The sequence below is a fragment of the Phoxinus phoxinus genome, assembly GCF_949152265.1.
Source record: "Phoxinus phoxinus genome assembly, chromosome: 5".
Taxonomy (NCBI): Eukaryota; Metazoa; Chordata; class Actinopteri; order Cypriniformes; family Leuciscidae; genus Phoxinus; species Phoxinus phoxinus.
Genome location: NC_136880.1, coordinates 33562824 through 33576262, shown reverse-complemented (window position 1 = coordinate 33576262; position 13439 = coordinate 33562824). Strand labels below are relative to the sequence as shown.

The 13439-nt window shown below is 37.9% G+C and overlaps 1 protein-coding gene across 1 annotated transcript in view; it reads right to left on the bottom strand.

Annotated features, from left to right (window-relative positions):
- The window catches only part of clstn2a (calsyntenin 2a), a 222012-nt gene that overhangs the window by 49219 nt on the left and 159354 nt on the right, over positions 1-13439 (bottom strand). The window lies entirely within an intron of this gene.

The following is a 13439-nucleotide window of genomic DNA, read 5'->3' as shown; positions in this document are numbered from 1 at the left end:
ATGACATGACATGACTCAAACAGCGACCTTACTAACTAAAGTTAGAAAAGTGAAATCGTACTTTACCACCCCTTTAAATAATTTTCATCTATACACACACACACACACACACTGCTTGGGACAAACAAGTGGCTCAAGAACAACCATAAAGAAAAAAGAAAAGAAAAAAGGATTGTGGATCATTCAGGTAATGACAAACATTAAGAATCAAGGGTACATAAACTTTTGAACGGGGTCATTTTTATACATTCAGCTATTTTTTTTTTTTTTGCCTTGTGGACTATATGTAAACATATTTTATGTAAAATATCTTATTCAGGACAGAACTAAATAAAAAATAACATGCATTTTGTATGATCCCTCTTGTTTTGTTCAAATTATTCATACATTCTGCAAGGGGTTCACAAACTTTCAAGCAGCACTGTATATAAATGAATCACCCAGCACTGGCCGTACTTTCCAGTATTTTTTCCAATAAAATGCTCTATAGAAATCCCCTCCCCTGATATCACATAGCAAAGAAAATTATGTCCCTTCAATATGTCACATCCTGATTTCTTGTTTCCATATGTCATCTAGTCAGAAAAACTAGACTCATTTCAGGGAAAATAAATATCAAGACACCTATATTGTCACAAGGATGTAATATATTACATATTATCACGCCTTTGTTATGTCTACCTCTAACTAACAGTCGCACAGTGTATAATAACGCTCTCTCACAGATACTGGAATGCCGCCATGTCCTTCTTCAAAGCGAGAGAGGCGGCCGAGAAATTTTGAAAGAATAAATGGCTACCGCAAAAAAACTTTTCAGCGGTGGCATTTAATCATGGAGTCCAGGGACTCTAACTGTGAGCTGACCAGGGAGGTGCAATTCAAGGTTTAATTATTTCTGTGATTGAACAGCAGATTAGGCTAATTTTAGGTTCTGCTTTATCTGTTCCATCATCTGCTCCCTCAAATGGCCTTGTGGGAGGGATGATTTGTTCTATATATGGAATGGCAAAAATAAAAAGTGAAGAAGTGCTTTTTCTCTCCTCTCTTTTTTGGTGGTGTAGATATACACCTCATTATTGATTACTAGTAAGAAACGTTTGCAAATCGGTAGACCGAGATAAAGCTCATAGAGTGCCGGGTGGGGAAAGATCTTCAGATAGCAGTACTGCTGTTCCCATTGCCCTCATGCAAGTCAGCTAAGGGCATTCTGGGTAATTGATTAGGGAAGTTTGTTGCTGTGCCAACTAGCACATGCTTGGCTCTGTTATCCACACACCTGCCTCCTCATCACCAGGAATGCTTCCATTGGAACCATAAGGAGAGATTCGAGACACCTGTGCAATGATACTCTCTTACAGCCGTTATTCACCACGACAGATGGAGCTCAGCCAGACGCTCATACCTGATTGGGACATCCCTATAGAATTAAATTAGACGCTGCACCTTTAAACCGAGAAAGTCAATGAAAGAGACACTTTTAACCACCCACTTTCAAATGAAGGTCTAGCCTCGGTGGCCTATAGGCTGTGACAAGTAGAAGACAAACACTGCAATTTGCTGATTGCAACCATACAGATGACAGTTCTTTGGCCGAGATGATACGAGAGAGATTGGAGACTAATCCAGCAGAGCAGGTTTAAGATCTGCAGTGGGCCGTGATATTGGTTGTGCTATGTAAGTGTCTCCTGACGTATATGTGGATGGAGGGTCTGAATGTGGCTTCAGTCGCAGCAGGGAGAGAGCGTTTAGTAAGGGTAAGAGAGAAAGAAACACAAAGAAAGTGGACAATGCTTTGTGTTTGATTTGTTTTAACTGACTTTATCTTTAAACATTATAGCCTTGTCAGAGGGCAATTTTGGAATCATTTCAATAGGAATCCAGGCGAACAGGAACTGTGTGAGTGCTAAAAAGTTCCCCATGCAGAATTTGTAATTGGTTTAAGTTGGTCACATGGATTCACCGGGTTGACCAACAGAAAGTGCTGAAGTGGTTCATATATTGATGACAATAGATAATGGATATTTTTATCAACGAAATTGCTGACCGCATGCAACTTAAGACTATTAAACACTTAAGTTAGTAGCTTTACTCATTTTAATTACAGTAGTTACTTCTCAACACTGGTAACTAGAGTAATACTTCAAGAGAAATACTAGTCTTCTAATGATATTTTACTTTTTGCCACCTAACCACAACTTGAGACAACTTCCCATGTCAGAATCAAACCTCAAATGAGATATAAACCCAAGCCACAATGAAAAGTGACAATTCAATTTCCCCTCCACTCCAGTGCCACCTGAAATACACACTATACACGCATACAAAAAGAGTGAGAGGACAATAGCAAATCACTTGTACTAGTTTACTACTGACAATATTTTCCAGTATATCCATGTTATATACTACTACTACTACTACTACTACTACTACTACTACTACTACTACTACTACAGTAAGTACTTTGGATAAGGCAAGCAATTATGCCAATTAAATTGCTTTGGGTTAAACTTATAGTTATGAATTATTACGTAAGTATACCTTTAACAATAAAACAAAAATAAATAAAATAGTAAAAAGTTTAAATAAATAAAAAAGGTTTCATTGATATTCTTTAGAAAATGTAACCAGAAATTATATAAAAGCATAAGCCAGTTCAATTTATTATAATTGCAGAACAACACAAGTAGCTTGGTTATATCTGTGAGTACAATCAAAAAATGTAATAGCAAGATGTGCATAAATGCATACATGTGTTCACGTTTCATAGTGAAGAATGCAATGTTGGAAATATTACATCCCATAGCTGAAACTGAAAATGGGAAATATTCCACATGAAACGGGAAATCCATAACCCACTCAAAAAGTGCCAGGGCATCATCCCAGTATTTGGGCGTTCATTTATGCCATTAACTGATCTACCATGTCAGAGTTTCTGATACTCCACCACAGCTGATAGACACGTCTTTCTTTGGGACTCTATGACTTTCTCAGTCAATTCATCAAGTCGTTTGGAGCAAGATTGCTATTCTACTCTTAAACCTTGTTTATCAAGTCAATTTAGTTCACGCAGAGGTCACAATTCAAACAATGAAAACAACCAAGCACCACAAACACAGACCTAATGAGCCAATTACCCAAAACACGTCGATCACGGAAAATATGGCGGCCAGCGTGGCGGCATTAGATCATGATTAAGACGCGAAAGTGTTGTGACTGAAATCTGACACATCTTGCTGTGTGCAGCGGTGGATGTTTTTTGCGGGTGTTGTTTGTTCAGCGGCAGGCGTGCTAACAGAGGTGGCGATGGGCCTGCGGTACTCTGGAAGGTGACTATAAATTACAGGCTGACAGAGTGAGTAATTAGAGCAGGAATTAGACCGTGCCCTCCGGGGACAAAAGTCAACTAAAGAGTGACCTCTCCCAAGCTTCCCAATTTGGAGCCTACGCTGTGTAAATTAATCTATCTGCAGCCCAGAGCAGGAGCAAATTGTTTTTACAGTAAGAGATATGTGGAAATTGGACAATGGTAATGAGGGTTCACACACTAATACAAGCATGCACACAAACATAAGCATGCAGGATGAAGGGATTTTTTTTTTCATATTCATTTTATTACCATATTCATATTCACGATATTTAGTACAAAGTAATTCAAAGAACGCTACAGAATTATCAATGTGCAAAAATTGTGGTATTGCCATGGTACCACATCCAAAAAATATGGTAATACCATGGTACAGTAGGTGAATGATCATTATATGGTACTGTGTTGGTACCATGGTACAGTGATAGTATCGCATGGTAATGCTATGGCACTAATATATATATATGACGGTACTAAAAACTGATGATTCATAGTATTTTTATATATAGAACACTATTGTACTGCCATGGTCTATTTACAAAATACCATGAAAATACCATGGTACTTCTTCATGGTGTTGTAAGTGTATACTATGGTTTTATCATAGTACTTCAGAGATTACATTATAAAAAAGTACATATTAGACGGCAATAGTACTATACTGGTAAACATACCATGGTACTGAAATGTATGTGCCATGGTATTAATAAGTTACTCCTAAGAATACCATGGTACATGTCCAAATCACAATTCAACTTTTTGTTATGTTTTGTAAAAAAAAAAAAAAATACCATATTTTTCTATTTTAATTATTACCATGAGAAATGTGCAAAACACTGCTTTCTTGGACAAGTGTCATAGTAATAGTCACCATGTTACTTATGTATTTGAGTGATCCCCCTATATATTTAGTCAAGTCACCTTCATTTATAGAGCACTTTTAACAATATAGATTGTTTTAAAGCAGCTTTACAGTGATAATAGGAAATGTTTTTTGGCTTTACAGCAGCTCTAGAAAGAAGGTAATTGTCCAGCTAAAGTTTTGATTGATTGATTCACTTCCGTTGCAAAGATCATTAGTTATTAACTTAGGGGCCGCTTACACGACATAACAGAAAACAGTCAACGCGCTCCGGCCCGCTCATCCGCACAAAACAGTGCCTGCATGATGGCTCGAGAAAGCAAACCCTTTAAAAAATAGTTTTGAAAAAAAGGTTATCTCTGCGCAAACCTCAAAATCCGCGGAAATGCAGACGGCGTGCACATGCGCATCACATGTTTAGTTTATAGGTCTGCGCGTTTTAATATATATGTGCGCAGGCGTGTAGTCCTTTACAAACCAACCCTCAACAAAGTACTTGTCTGACAGAGTTATTTACCGCTTCCGCGTAGCCACATGAACCGGAATTATCCCGACACCGTTTTATCTGTACAGAGGTAAAGTGAAGGGAAGGAGGCCTTCGCAGGGGAGAGACTTTCATTTACAATGAAAAAATTACATGGCACCTCAAAGAATACCATGGAATTATCATGGTACATATTCAAATAACAGCAATACCACAGTATTATAATACCGCAGTAACACATACTATATGAACATGCAATTGTATATGTGCAAGTAATTTGCTTAAATAAAATTGTATTGAAGCAAATGACTCACAAATATAAAATTGCATGTTCATTGCGTTACTGACATGGTGCATGTAAAAATAAAAATACATTATTAACATTAACATTAAAAAAGCACATTAATATTGTGCTTTATGTAACTAGAGAGATTTTAAAGAAAAACAATTTTATCTAACTTGCACGCACATTTCAACATGTTGACATCCAAAGGCAGTCAGGTTAGGTTGCTCGCTGTGGGTGTGAAAGTAGTGAGTCTCCCACTGGGCTGTTTAATAAAAAAGCAGATATTCTCCCCACACAGTGGTGAGCAACGGCAGCCCTGCAGTTTGCCACACGGCTGCTAACTCATTAGTATGTCAATAATGAAACACTGGGGTCTGTGTGTCTCCGTTTCCCCAGGGGGAGTGAGTGAGGGAGAAACTTTGAGCGAGTTGATATTTCACGGTGCATCACTGTGACAATGCGTGCATATGTGTGTGTTTGTGTGCGCACTTGTGTGTGTTTTTTCATCTCGTAAACAATGTAATGAGACAATAAAATACTCAGCTAATGAGCCTGGGACCGTCTCAAAGGCGCATGCCTGTTTAGAATGCAACACTGTTGGACACAGAGACACACACAAGGGTCTCTGAAGGAAAATTCAAGCTCGTTCATTGATGAAAGCGCAAATTCAAACTCCAGTTTTCACTTATATAGAATATAGAATGCGATGATGAGCTGATGTCATTCTCCTGCTCAGTTTTTTTCAACACAAAAACAGATATCTAAGAGTGTTTATGTGCATAAAACACACAATCCTGTTGCTGATACCATCACATGACATTTTAAAGGACAGAAAAAAAAAATTCCCAACCCTCTGCCATGTTAGCTTATTATTTTCGATGTGGCGTTTCTGTCCGAGCTGTTTCCGCATGCCAGAAACGGTGCTGTTGACCTCAGACACTGGCTGCTTTATCAAAGATGCTCGTTTGACACCTCCAGATCTGACGTGCTCCACATGCTTTTGAGTGGAGAGAGAGTGAGTGAGAGAGAGAGAGAGAGAGAGAGAGAGTGAAAGGCTAGTATAGAGCAAGGAGGAGGCTGGGAATGGATGGGGGTAATCGAAAGTGTGGGGGCGAAAGCTGGGAAAATAACTCACTGGAAGTCATCAGAGGAATAGAGCAGCAAATCTCTCCAGCCACTCAGTCCGGGACTGATGGGGGCAACTAAGTTCAGCTTCAGTTCATCAAGACATGCACACTTTCATATCCACATGTGTGCCGATTCAAACCCCGGTTCCTCCGTCGTGCGCTCTAAAGCGATACGCAAATCTATGCACACTACATCTATCACTCCCTATCTTCCCTCAAACATGTACACGCACTCTTTCAGCATGACTTTTTTTTCCCTCTCGCCCCTGCATTATTAATGCAAATCCATTACACTGGCATGGCACTGGGACCGAGGTGGGCCAAAAGAGGTTCAGATGCAGGGAAGCAGCCGTGTTCCTGGATGAGGACATGCAGCAGCACTCAGCCAATCACAATGCAAAGCAACCAGTTCTCCTTCAAGTTAATGGGGTCATGAACTGCATTGTTTTATACTGTTTCCTGGGGTGCACTTATAACATTAGTATGATTTTTACATAAAAAATTGTCATAATTTAGAATAAGAGGCATTTTTTCTAACCTGATTTTAGATTTAGTCCTAGATTTGAACGCTCTGTTTGAAGTCTGCTGTGCGACTTCAGTGTAAACTTTTACAACATTTTTACTATTACAGCTGTCAAGGTTAATCGATCCTGAAAATTGTTGATTATAGCTTTATATTTAGATCCGTAGCATTATATTTAGACCGTGGCATGAAATATTGCAGTGATGAGCTTTGTAGCTGATCACAGACATGTTGAGAGCATGATTGCAGTGATCTCTTCATTGCTCGATTTCTGCACTCGCTTGAATGCTTTCATCATAACTAATAGTGCAAACACAATGCAAACAAGATATTCGTTGATTATAATGGGAGTTTTGGCGAGAGTTCAGAACTCAGTCACTGATAAACTCGCACTGTTTGATTGACAGCTCCAGCGATTGTAAAGATATTCTTATAGTATGATGATCTCTTATATGTCAGAAGCTCAAGGAAAATTGTATTTCTGAAATCATGACCCCTTTAACGTAACATATGTGTGCAAAGATTCAACATATGTGCATCAGAAGCCGCTGAAATTGCGATCAGATAGTTCTTACGAAAAGATAATTGGTATTCTCTTTTTGTGTCTCCAGAGCTCTAGGCAAAGTATTCCTGGTGGAGTGGAGAACAAAATTTACTTTGAAGCAAAACATGGTAGGAGGGAGAGAGAACGGAAAGAGCACCTCCCTCCACCCCAAAAAAGCACATCAGACTGTGAATATTTTGGTGCTGCTATATTTGGAATGTCAAAAATAAAAAAGAAGCAAAAGAAGAAATGGTGTAGATTAAAGTCAGGTGATGTGATTTTTACGCTCTCCCTCACTCTCTCTACCTCTCTCATGACCAGCTTTTGGTGAAAGTTATGGAAGGGTGCATGGTCGTAAGAAGAGGCGGTGGTGCCTGGCGCTGATAGATGAGCAAAATTTGTTCAGCTAATGTGGAAACAGAGCTGTAGAGATGCATTATTCAGAGGCTCATGATTATTTCACAGTGCAAAGCCGCCTTCAGGTACATCACAATAGGCTTTGATTATGGCAAGACGCAAGGCATGAAAAGAAAAAGAATACAAATTCAGGCTTAGAGCGAATACAAAACACAATAGTTTTGCAACTTTTCTGACTTCCTGCTTTCCTTCCCCTATTCTTTATATGCCTAATGAGAACATGTAAACGAGTGAATGACATTTCAATTCATTTACATTCTAATGGAAAGTATTTCACATTTTGAGTTTCATTTATCTCTCCATTGTGTTTTTGTGGCCATATAAGTAAAGAAAGAAAAGACCATATAAATAATATAATATAATATAATATAATATAATATAATATAATATAATATAATATAATATAATATAATATAATAATATAATATAATATATTTTAATGATGCAAAGATTAATGTTCATTGAACAAATGCCTCACTTTGGTTCCCATCTGAATGGCATCCTTCACTGTAAGTCTGAGAAAGCATTCTGAGCGTCATTTGCATTTGAAAAGTATCTGATTGTTTATTTTTGGGCTTTCAATCAATGTGATCTTCCACACTTGGAAGTCTCGCTTCTGTTTAAAATGATCGGAAGAACTGTCAAACAGGCTGGACTTGGCAAACAAATGACAATGATTCGAAAGCAGAACTTAACATAAAATAGCTTTCAAAATCCTGTCAATTGCCTACAGCCTTTGGAAGCAACAATGCAGACATTATAATAAAACAATTGTGATTATACACTTTTTTTACACATTCTTGACAAGCAGCTGACAAGAGTTGGGTGTATTTGCTGTAAATCTATGTAGGCACCTGGAAAATCAAACAACACGAGTTCCTCCCCAGATTTAAATTAGCTTTAAGCACCAGTGGGACTCATCTGTTTGTCTATAGTTTAAGTTTTACAGCATTCGATAAGCCGCACGCTCTCCTCTGTGAGATCTCATTATAAGTCTTCATGTATTCATTAAAGCAAGTAAGCGGTCATGCATGGAGCGCAATCCATCTAACACAAAACAATACAGGTTCTTAAATGCATCGCCGAAGGAAGCCACAGATGTGGTGCATGTAATTGTGAGTAGATAAGCGTACAATGAATGTCATATTGACAGGACGGGGTGTAATTTTCTGCCGCAGCAGTGCGGGTCGATGATCTGAGCGAGACAGGGATAAATGACACGCATGCACAGGCTTTTCTGCGCCCGTACTGATTGGTCGAGTTGGGCAACGCACAGACCCTTGGTACATGCACACACACCTCCGATCAATGAGCAGAAGTGTCGATGCAAACAAATCTTTGACTATTGATTTAGGCCAGCGTTTGAAGAGCCATTAACAGATGATTCGCCTTGCGTCTTAAACAATGTTTTCATAGATCTGCTGAGAACTCATGGATGGCTTCCATAAGTCTCTGTTTAATGGCCATTGTGGGGGAAAAAATGAGGGCTTATTTTTATTGCTCTAATTCAATGCAACCGTTCAGGGTGCATTGCTCATTTTAATAGGAAAAGTCTTGCCTGTCCAAAAATACCAGATGAACTATGTGCACTGACACTGAGGGGAGGGGTGACCTTTGGTTTTGCCTGCTATACCATATCACAATCATGCCATTGAATCATCTCTTAATTTTTGATGTATCTTTTTGTTTTACAAATTTTTTTTTTTTTTTTTTAGAGAATAAACTAAATAAATTTGATTAAAAAAATATACATTTTAAAGGCTTAAAATGTTTGTTCCCAGGCTTTTTAATATAATTGGATATAAATCAACATTTTACTTTTAGCCACCAGCCCTCAATCAAATTAGATTTTAGATTTTTATAGTAAAAAGTTTGTCCAACTCAGGTCAATACAGAGAACTATTATTATTATTTTTTTATTTTCTTCTTTTGAGTTCCACAGAAGAAAAACATTTCATACAGGTTTGGAATGACGTGAGGGTGAAAAAATTATGACATAATCTTAAATTTTGATCTGTTCCTCACACAAACCTATTGTGAGAACTTAACGTGCACAAGTCATCTACTGCTATGGTGCTTTTTTTTTGGAGCTTTAAAAGATACACACTATGGATGGAAAAAAGCTGTATAATTTTTTTTGAAAAAGTCTAATAACAGCAGACAGATTTGGAACAACGTAAATGACAAAATTACATTTTTAGTTAATTCCTTTAAACAACAATAATCTAAAAGGCTTTACTCTGAAACTCTTACATCTAATCCATCTGATTATAAAAGGAGAGACAAAGAGAAAAAGTTAGTAAGTGAGCAATAAAAATGACAAATAGTACAGAATAAAGCCCATCAAGTATTTCCCTCCTCTCACTTGGCATCACTCCCTCCCTCTCCATCATTCTTTTCCTCTCAACGAAAAGAGGGGGGGAAAGCTAAAGAGGCAGGTGTGAGGAAGATTGCAAAATCAATAGGGCTAAATGGAGTTGCAGCGGAAGCCATTGAGTGTCCTCTCAGAGTGCTGATGAGACTGCAAAGAGCAGCATTTGGATGAGATGCCCAACAGCCAACACTCAGTGTGTTTTTTCCCTCTTCCTCTCTCTCCGACTTAAAGCGTGTCTCCTGCGCAATCACCGCAAAGCTATTTTACCAGATCAATGTCGGGTCCTTAATAGAACACGACGCTCACATTGCTGCAGGCCGCTGGGCTGGGGTGGAGACCGCAGCGTCAATCAAATGGTCTACAGGTGCCTTAGATCAGCTCTCTACCATAGTGACAGAAATACCACAGCACCTGCGGCCCCTCCCTCACTTCACGACAACAGGCCCTGACTGACACAAACACATTCACGTCCTTTCACTCAGCCCGACAAGCATCTTGTGCAATGTGACTTTCTCACATTACGGTACTAGCAAACTGTGCCGTCTGTGGGTCTCATTGCGCACAACAAAAACCTGACACAACATCAAAAATGTGCATGTTAACATAATCTTAGCCTATAACACGGCCTCTTATGGACCATTCACTGATCATCTGATGTATATCACACATTATAATGGCAAAAATCGGATCATCTGATGTATATCACACGTAATAATGGCAAAAATCTAGTCAAAATCACAAGCAGCAACTTTGCGTTCCTGCTTTTAAAGAGCGCTGGTGAGGTTGATACAGTGCTTTCTTTAGTGGAAAAATTAGTCACTGGATTTGCCATAATTTGGTCAGTGGCATTAGAAGTAATATTTTAGTGAAATAATTACCTATTACTTTTTATTAATTTGATTGATTTGATTTCTTTTTTTGATGATTCTTTGATGAATAGAACGTTAAAAAGAACAGCACTTATTTGAAATCGAAATATGTTGTAACATTCTTAATGTATTTGATGTCAATTTTGATCAATTTAATACAAAAGTAAAGGTATTAAAAATGTAATAAAATCTTACTAACCCCAAACTTTTGAATGGTAGTGCAGAAAAGCAAACCCTATCTATGAAATATTTTAGGTGCACTTGAGATAAAAAATTTAGAAGTTTTAGTTTGTTTACATTTACTAAACATCCTTAAGAGGACGGTGTCTCTAACTTGTGTCTTTTAATGTCTGATGACAGAAAAGTCTGTAAATAAAATAGGTTCCACTGATTTTAGAATAACCCACCCGTAAATGTCACATAAAAACAACAAACTGGTCACTTTACCCTTTCTTCCTGTCTTAAGTAGGCTGTTCTTAGCCAGAATAAACTGCAAAGTGGACCAGACGTCATGCCAAGAGTCAAAAGTTTGTTTGTTGAGATTAAAGAAAAAGCCAAACTAACTACGATTACATTTACAACAGGATAATCTGTTGTTAAGGTATCAATGGCAAGTAGTCAGAGGTAGGGCAGAGAGAAAAGAAAGAAAACTAGATGCGTCTCATGTTGGGAACAGAGCTGTGCTGTGCTCCGAGATCAAGGCGAGCATATTCTGTTTACCGCCTCCAAGCTGGAGAGACACCATTATCAAACCATGCTAGAGAAGAGGTACATGGCAGGAAAAACAGGAAGAGAGAAAATGCACTGAAGTGTAAACAAGCTCTTTCACACCTTTTCCCGCTCTCTCCTTTTCACGCGCTTTCGTTTACAAGCAGATATCAGATGGGAAGATATACTCCTCCCTACAAAAATCAACAAAGTGGCCATGAAAGATAAATGTACAAAAAAGATATACAGAGAATATCACAGCATATATGTGAGAAGCAAACCAACAGCTGTGTGGAGTCTACAGTGTTTTATGTGGTGGATGTTGACAGGATTGTAGGTATAGCGCGGCTCCTTCTGCAGCTGACATTGTTTTATGGCAGCCTGTCTACTGACCCCATATTGTTTACTTGTGTTCCTCATCACCCGCTGAGCTCTGCCTGGCCCTGGGAAAGGAGCCGAAGCTTTGAAGGGAGCACATTTTATCTGACCTGTAACAAACTAAGTACAGCCGTCAAGAACACTGAGGCAGAACCAGCCGTCTGTCTCAGCTGTTTGTTTATTGTCATTATAACTGCAGTGAACATTGACTTTACGCCTCCCTAGAATAATCATATGCTGGTAAAAAAAAACAAAAAAAAAAAACATGCATACACAAATTATGGTTTATATAGCTCCAAATATATAAAAACTGTCATATTGTCTTTATATTATTCTATTTAAAAAAAGTATTTTTGAAAGAAGTGTCACCAAGGCATGTATTTAAAAAATACAGTACACAAAATATTTTTATATATATATTTATATATAGGCCTAATGTATTCATTTGATGGCAAATCTGAATGACTCTAGTCTTCATTGTCTCATGATCCTAAAGAAATCATTCTAATATGCTGATTTTGTGCTCAAATAACATTTTGTATTGATATCAATGATAAAAACAGTTGTGGTGCTTCATATTTTTTTATATTAATATAATTAATATTAATATGTTTTCCCTAGGATTGTTTGACGAATAGAATTTTTTAAAAGAACAGCATTAATTTGAAATAAAAATATTTTGTTACATTATAAATGTCTTTACTGACCCCAACCTTTTACAAAGTTATGTATATCGGTATCAAACCGATATTGGAAGCAAATAATATAAATAAATAGGAGCTATATTTCTAAACGGTTATTTATCTTATCTACTTTTTATGCCCAATAATGTGTTTGTTGTACACTGTCCTGTGTAGCCAAACCTGACAGCAATATGACAACAATATTGGAGCTTATTCTGGCCAAGAAGCATCAACTTAGACAGGAAGATCTATCTAACTGACATGTGAAGCGACCAAACATTTCTTATATACCTTTTAATGGTGGGATTATAAAAATAATAATAAAAAAAAAACATTATCCTACAATAAATACCAGTGAAAATAGCTGAAAATGTGTGTAGACCTCAGGATTTGTTGAAGATAATGTTGAACGTCAGTATTGCTAACAGTCTCTGTTGTTTATGTAGCCTCCAATCGGCAACTGAAAGTGAGTGCCTTCCAATAGCTTTGTCACTGCAAATCGCTGTCAGTGTGAACGCCCCTTTTTCAGGGTCAGTTCTCCTGGAGTGACCTGAGGTTAAGTGCCTCGCTCAAGGGCACAAAAGCGAAAGCTCATGTCTTCTCCTATGAGGGATTTAAATGTATGAGCTTTCGGCAACCAGCCCAGATCTTTAACCACAACTGCCACAGAGAGGAAACAAATGCAACTCACAAGGCCAAATTCTTCGCATCATAGTTCGGCTGATCAAAACAACTGCGAAAAATTGTGGCACTCACATGAATTTGGACTAAGACCAAAACCTGCTTTGCTGGTGCACTCCAGAGTTCTACTTACAGTAAT